This window comes from Carlito syrichta, unplaced genomic scaffold (genome assembly GCF_000164805.1).
Source record: "Carlito syrichta isolate Samal-C Ts95f unplaced genomic scaffold, Tarsius_syrichta-2.0.1 Scaffold306449, whole genome shotgun sequence".
Taxonomy (NCBI): domain Eukaryota; kingdom Metazoa; phylum Chordata; class Mammalia; order Primates; family Tarsiidae; genus Carlito; species Carlito syrichta.
The window spans coordinates 1,068,307-1,076,143 of record NW_007250545.1 but is presented as its reverse complement, the minus strand read 5'-3'; the positions used below and the strand labels follow the sequence as shown (position 1 = coordinate 1,076,143).

Below are 7,837 nucleotides of genomic sequence, written 5' to 3'. Positions count from 1 at the left end.
GAGATACCCTTCTGCACATTGGAATAGGCAACCAAATCTTTATCATAATCCTAAAAGCATATGCCATAAAATAAAGATAGACAAGTGGGACCTCATCAAACTGAAAAGCTTTTGCAAAGCAAAAGAAACCACGAATAGAGTGGGGAGACAGCTCATAGAAAGGGGAAAAAAGTACTTGCTAACTGTTTATCTGATAAAGACCTTACATCCAGAATCTACAAGGAACTCAAGCCCGAAGGAAAAAGCAAACAGCCCTGTTAAAAAGTGGGCAAAAAACATGCATAGACATTTCTCAAATGAAGACATACAAACAGCCAACTGACATGTGAAAAAATGGTCAGCCTCACTAATCATCAGAGAAATGCAAATCCAACCCCTATTGAAATACCACTTAACTCCAGGATTTAGAGGTCTATGTACAGTGCAGTTCAGGGACTAGGCAGCCCTAATATGTGAACTGACCTGGGCATCTCAATAAAAATCTAGCTGTGGAAAAGAGAGGCAGAAACAAAAGCATTAGTAAGAAAACATTTTTACATTTTTATATGCTAAGAATCGCAAGGGAACTAAACTTTGGACTTTGGAAGACTTTGAAAAAATTGGCTACCATGTTAAAAAAAAAACAAAAACAAAGCACAACAGGATATATAGGGGAAAAAGCAGAAACACGTTTACTAAGATTTCAGATAGTCTGGTCATGCTAGAGAATCTTCAGTTTTCTCTCATATCATTCATCATGGCAAGGGGCCTCCATAGTAGTATTATGGGATATGCCCAGTTTCTAGTGTGGTCTTTCCCTTCTGCTGATCTTGTGGTCAGCAGACCTTACCACCACACTACGGTGCCTCTCAAGTGAGAACATTTGGCTCAAACTGACTTATCAGATGATGCCTGGTAAGCAGAATATCAGCATCAAACAATTAAACAGTTTTGAAGCAGTCTTTAGTTTTGAAATAGCTTTTGGGATAGGAAAATTATTTGGACTAACCTGCCCTGTCATCTGAAAGCATTCTCTTTTGAATAGTTGTGGATAAACCGACAAATTCACTTTCTTTTGGATTTCCTTTCTTCATTAGGTTCATTTTTAACAAGTAACATTGATTCTGGCATACTTAACCTTCTTTGGATAACCTACTGACATGTTCAGATGCTATATTAAATTTTGTGTGTAAGTTACAATACTATTTCAATATTCTAATTATTGAAAGAATGTAAGTCTATTTGCAGAAGTATTTACTTTCTTAATATCTAGAATAAACAATGTTTATATTTTATTTTTAGGCTGAAATCTCTTCCAAGTAAAGGTGATACACTTGACAGTAAGGTTAAAAGAATTGGACCACACATAGAAATCTTCCAAGTGTTCCGAGAAAGAAACAAACTCATAATCACCAAAAAAGTAGTTAAACTAATCACCATCATGCAAGCGCATGTCAGGGGGTGGCTTGAACGCAAAAGATTGCAAAGAGTAATGACCAAGGTAAGGTATGCATTCGATACTGTAAGTAATGAAAATTTCTTATATAGATTTAATTAGGTAGAATTTTAAATAGTCACCTGGTCAATATATCTATGATTTTTCTAAGTAAAGTTCTGTCTACATGTCTGCATACTTGATTAATAAAATGTTATGAATAATCTCTTTTGATGACAGTTTCAGATTGTGCCAGGTTGGAGACTGAACAAAAGACCACACTTATTCATTCAACAGTTCTGGGACCACTTACTCTTGAACCAGTATGAACTGTCTTTGCACTAAAGTTACTTCTTTTTTGCTATCTCTTCATTCTTTATTTAGAGCAACTTGCCTCCACTTCCTGCACTCCTGGGTTCTCTTGAAGAGCCTAAATGTCCAACTGAAAAAAGAACTGCTGGGCTCGGTGGCTCAGCCTGTAATCCCCCGCCTTTGGGAGGCTGAGGTGAGTGGATTGCTGAGCCCGCGGGTTCGAGACCCGCCTGGGGCGAGACCTCATCTCTACAATAAATCAAAAAATCAGCCGGGCATGGTAGCGCATGCTTGTAATTCCGGCTACTCAGAAGGCTGAGGCGGAAGGATCACCGGAGCCCAGCAGGTCGAGGCTGCGGTGGCCAGGAGCGGCCACTGCACTCCAGTCTGGGTGACAGAGTGAGACTCCAACTCAAAAAAAAAAAAAAAAGAAAGAAAAAAGAATTACATACTTACACATACCTTCAACTGTTATGAACTACAATCCGTATTTTTAAAATAAATTATGCAGACCAATTTGGGATGGGCAAATGCAGAAGAACATTAGCGTATGGATTTTGGAAAGCCTTTGAGAGAATCCAAAATGTCCTTACTTTGAATGCTAAAGTTTTGCTACTCATAAGGAATTTGGGAAACCAACTATAAAGAGAAGACTAAATCAGGAGTAACCACTTCAATTCCTTGCTCTTCTAGATAAAGCCCTCTTGAATAGACTTGAAGTGGGTACCCTGAACACATTTCTCTGAGAACACAATGATATCGTTAGAGGCAATCCAACTGCCTATCTCTGGATGTAAATTTATAAATGTATTAATATGCATAAATTGGTATGTGTATAATACACATATGCAGTTCTAATGCATGTAGAACTCCAGCAAAAAGTAAACACCCCATATATTTTATCCTTCAGTAATTCTGTTAAGTAGATACTATATTTTATAGATGAAGAAACTGAAGCAATTTAAGTCATTTGTCCAAAGTCTGACAACTGGTAAGCAGCAGAGTTAGAATTCAAACCTACATCTGTGTGACTCCAAAGACCTTTCTTATTCTACGTTTCAAATCGCGTACTTGAACTACTTTAGCCTTGGCTAGTTATTTCCTAATCTAATATAAAACCATATTTCCGACCTACCTCTCTAGCTTGAGACTCAAGTATTAAATTGCTCACTTTAAAGTTTCATGGTTAAATCAGACTCCATATAGCCACAAATGGACTCATTTTTTTCCTTCACAAAGCTTGTCCTCTTCTTTTCTACCTATTTTGGTAAACTGTTCCACTACTCATTGTCCAAGCCATAAACATGAGTTCTCTTAGATTCTTTCAGCTTCTTTACTCTCATATTGAATTGGTTGCCACCTTCATAACATTTCTTGAACCGCTCTTCTCTGTGGTTCTCGCCAGAGACTCCATTCATCTACCCTTACATGGAGAACTGCAGCAGTCTCCTAATCAATCTCTTCGCCTACTGACCTACTCCCCTCTAATCTACCCAACATGTGCCACTCTTATTACCTTATTTAGTTTTTTTTATTATCTCTTGATGGCCCTGTCTTGTTTATAGGATAAAGTAGGAACTCTCTAACATAGCCATGTGACCTCCCTGATTTGGCTCTTGCCTTCTGTCCAGCTTCCTCACACAATACTCCCTCACGTATTCCCTGTGCTTTAGTAAACCCCAAATCTTGATTGTTTCCTGTTACCATGTTTTAATGCTGTTCCTTATGCTTGGAATACTCTTTCCCCCTTATTTTCTGATAAACTTTCGAGTTCTTCCTAAAGTATATGCCCTTAACACCCTTCCTGGTCTATCAAGCAAAGCAGAGTTGATAATCTCCATCCTTCTGGTCATTATTGTGCCCAGTTCTTTATATTGTTATCTTCTGTTTACATGTTTGACCTGGGCAGTGTAATTTATGTGATCTATTTGGAAGTACATAACTCTTATTTTTGTATTCACAGCACCACATACTATCTTGACACATAATATTTACTATTTATCATTTTAACTATATGTACCTATTCTCTGCTATTTTTCTTGTTTTCTCCCTGTTTATATATGTTTATGTTCTTTATTTTGCCTAACCTCTATGAGGACTGAAATCTGTTTTGTTTTCTTCTGTATTCAAATGACTAGAATAAGCATTCAATAAATATCTATTGAATAGATGAATTAATTCAACAAAATATAATTGTAGAAGTTTATCATAGCACTCTAGAGAGTTCATATACACACATACACATTATATCCTTAATGTTCTGTCTACGTACATTTGATATATACCATATAATTTAATCAGGGCATGTTTTGCTATCAGAATTGAAGAGTCATTCATAACCTCTGGGATGAAAATGAATCTAGGAAATATAAAAAGAATGGGCCAAAATATAAAAATATAAAGAATGGGCCAAAAATAAGGATAAAAAAGAAAGACTGATAAGAAAAATGCTGAATTTCTATGTTGAGGTAGACTTTGAGATTAAAAGAACGAGAAGTGCTTTTAAAGGATTAGAGCCAATATAAACTAGATTGTTGACTTTTATTTGGTTATAAAATTTGTTATGATCATTGATTTTCTTTTTTATTCCATCATTGGTGTGGTGCTTTGTGTGTTGGATGGCTGCTCTGTTGATGTGGTTAATGTTGTTTTGCCTACTGTCAAAATCCTAGTGGGACAGGACTGTAATGCAATAAATAAAAGTTTCCTGGACTGTGGCTATGTGAAGGGCTGCTGTTGGGGGAATTCTTGATAGACTTTCTGCTCTAGAGGCTGCACAGCAAATCACTGGATAATTGTCAGCACCGTGGCAATCTCTCCACTGGGAGACTTCCATAGTCATATTGCCTGCTGCTACTTCAAAACTTGTTGCAGTGGACAGTGTCTGCTAGAATGTCACTTTAAGATTACTCAAGGGCTGTACCATTTGCACCATTTCCTGTGAAATGTTCTTCATTTTGGTTTCCTTGGAAATATTGAAGCATCATTGAATTATTTTACCAGCCATATACAATGAGACCACAGAGATTGCTGTATTTTACTATCAGCATTTTTTTCACCATTCAAAATATCCTTTTCCTTTTAAAACTTTTGTGCTGTTTGTTTACATGTGTTTTGGTATAAGTAATAATGATCTAAAAAACGTAAAGACCCCAAAACAGAGTATTTTCTTTAATGTAATGGCTCTAAGATTTTACTTAATTTCAATACTTTTCCCTGAATATTTATAATATCATATTTAAAATTTGAATCCTGAATTGATATATTCCATTGGCTTTGACTATAAATACTGAAATTCCAGGACATTTGAATGGCTGATGGTTTTAGTAAGAAAGTGTTTGGAATTGGTTTTTAATAAACATTTTTTGAATAAATAAATTTGGAACAGTTCTAGAAAATCTGAGTTTTGATGTCACCATAGCAATATTCTCTGCATAGCTCAATGGTCTTTAATATTTTGGAGATTACCTAATCTTTTGAAAATTTGTGAAAGTATGAATTTTATATCATTATATAAAAAGACAAAAGAAAACAGTAACAAAATTCTGAAGCCTATTCATGACACAGGTGACCTTGCATAGAACAATTTTATTACATAAATATGTTAGCTCCCAGGTGCATGGAATTATGTAATTATGTTCACTTATTCAACAGCATATATATTTTAAAACTTGATAATAGTTGCTATGTACTAGGTCCGTTTCTCACCTGCTTTGTGAACAACTTATAGTCCAGTGAGAAATGCAAACAGCTGAAAGAAGTTTTAGGCATGCTAGAGCACTTAGACCATTTAATTCCAAGGGTCGTGTCTGGTTGGTGGTTGGAAAATTAACTAGGTTTGGTTGTGGGGGGGAGGAGGGTAGCTATATTCTGTCAGTAGACTGGGAGGCTGAGAAGCCCAGGAAAGACGATATCAATGACCTTAGATGAGGAATTTACATTTAGGGGTTCAAGGAATAGTTGGAAGAACAAGAGTAGTAGAGGAAGCTAAAGGTAGGAATCAAATTAAGAATATTCTTAAAAACCATGCTAAGGAGTTTATACTTGGTGTCTAATAATGGATGAAAGTAGGTAAGTGATATTAACAGATTTGTATTTTAGGAAAATTACTGACTTTGGTCAGTGAATTGGGGAGAGAGGGTGACAAAATGGAGGAAGAACAGCTAGCATGCTTTTCCCATAACCTAGTACATGGTAGTGGTGATGGAGAAATGAGCACTTGATTGTATTTAGGGTTTGATTTGATTTGAGGATAAGGAAGAAGAAGGAGTCAAGAATGAGTTCCTGGTTTTTGTCTTGGGCAACCTGGTATGTGTTTGAGAAATAGAGAATTTCAGGGGAAGAGCAGATAGGTGAGACGGGAAGAAAGAAAGAAGTTAGAGTCCAGTTTTCAACACTGTGAGAGTGGGAAATCCTTGATGTCTGGGAGGCAGTTGGGTATATGAGTCCAAAACTCAGAAAGGAGACTGAGTCATAGAGAAGGACTTGGGATTCATCAGTAATTCTTAAATTCTTTTCCAATGTATTATGTCTGAGGAAGACTATAAACCCTGTCACCCATAAAAGTAGTTCAGTTTGTCAATGATTCTCATCTTATATCTGAGAAGTCTCCTCTCCCAGGTGACTGTACAGCTCCTGTAATTCATTCAGGTCTCTTTTCATTACCACATTATCAAAAGTCTCTCCCCCCACACTACCTTATATAAAATAACTCTTACTTCGATCACTCCCTAGTCCACTTAAAACACAATTGTTCTTGATAGCACTTATTGCCACCTAATGTATATTTGTTTAGTGTATTACTATTCCTTCCATTAGAATGTAAGTTCCTGAAAACAGGAATTTGATCTTTTCTTCCCCGTTAATCTAGTCACAAGTTCTAGAACATTCCTGGCACATATTAGGAGCCCAATAAATGTTTTCAAATAAATTATTTTCAACAAAGTGAAGAATGAATAATAGCATTTTGGAGTCAGAATATATGAAATTTGAGAAATCTTTTCTAAATATTTTGATGCAGTCCTTTGACCAAGGATGGCTTCCTTGTACCCTGCTGCTACTACCCATAGATTTAAAATTAATCATTAGTGATACTAAATGGAGCCATGGAAATCAATGTCATTGGCCAGGGAAAGTATATGTGATGGAGAACCCCAATAAACCCATGAATTTATTGATAAAATCATGTGTATTCTTATATATTTAAACTTCAGTCACCTTCAAAGTACTCTTCGTTTGATGCAATATACCTAAGAGGATGCTTTTTTTCACTACTCAGAACAGTTTCTGAACTTGTCAATTGTGATGCCTTTTAATTCTTCAACCGATTTTTGTTCCACCTTTTCCGTGTTGGCAAAACTTTTCTCTTTGAGGACTTTTTTTTCATGGGGGGGAAAACAAAAAAAGTCGCTCGGGGGAAGATTGGGTGAATAAGGAGGGTGGGGCAAGGGGAGTCATGCTGTGTTTGGTCATAAACTGCTGAACACTCAGTGCAGAGTGGGCAGATGAGTTGCCATTAATGAAGGAAGCAGTCATTTGTTTGCCACAAATTGAGACATTTCTGCCGCAAATTGTGACACAACCTTCTCAAAACTTCCAGATAAAAACTGATGGGTTCCTAGAACATTCACCTAGCAGACAAAGCCTGTACTACAAGGGGACTGCCCTCCAAAAGATAATTCTCGGTTTTGGGGGTAGAGTGAGTAATCATACAAAAAAAAAAAAATGGGAAAGAACAGTGTTCAAGTCGAAGCAAAAGATGAGTAGTACACAAAACCTTAAATGGTAGCCAGAGAGGTAAAAAGAAAAGCAGACTATTCCAGATCAAGTAACTTCAAAGGACAGTACAAGGAAGAGGGTTAGGTCAGTAATCTCCAATGCTACTAGGAATAAAGATCTAGACAGAGTTTTCTAAAACATCTGAAATAGGTAAATGGAGAAACTATGAGATGTAGGGAAAGATAGTCTAAGACCAAAAATATTTAAGTGTAATTCAGTGCTCACTAGAGGAAACCATTAAGATAGAAAGGTTGGCCGGGCTCGGTGGCTCAGCCTGTAATCCTGCGCCTTTGGGAGGCTGAGGTGAGTGGATTGCCTGAGCCCATGGGTTTG

The 7,837-nt window shown here is 36.7% G+C and overlaps 1 pseudogene; it reads left to right on the top strand.

Annotated features, from left to right (window-relative positions):
- Nucleotides 1–736: 736 nt before the first annotated feature.
- The window catches only part of LOC103265337, a 248,854-nt pseudogene continuing 241,753 nt past the window's right edge, over nucleotides 737–7,837 (top strand).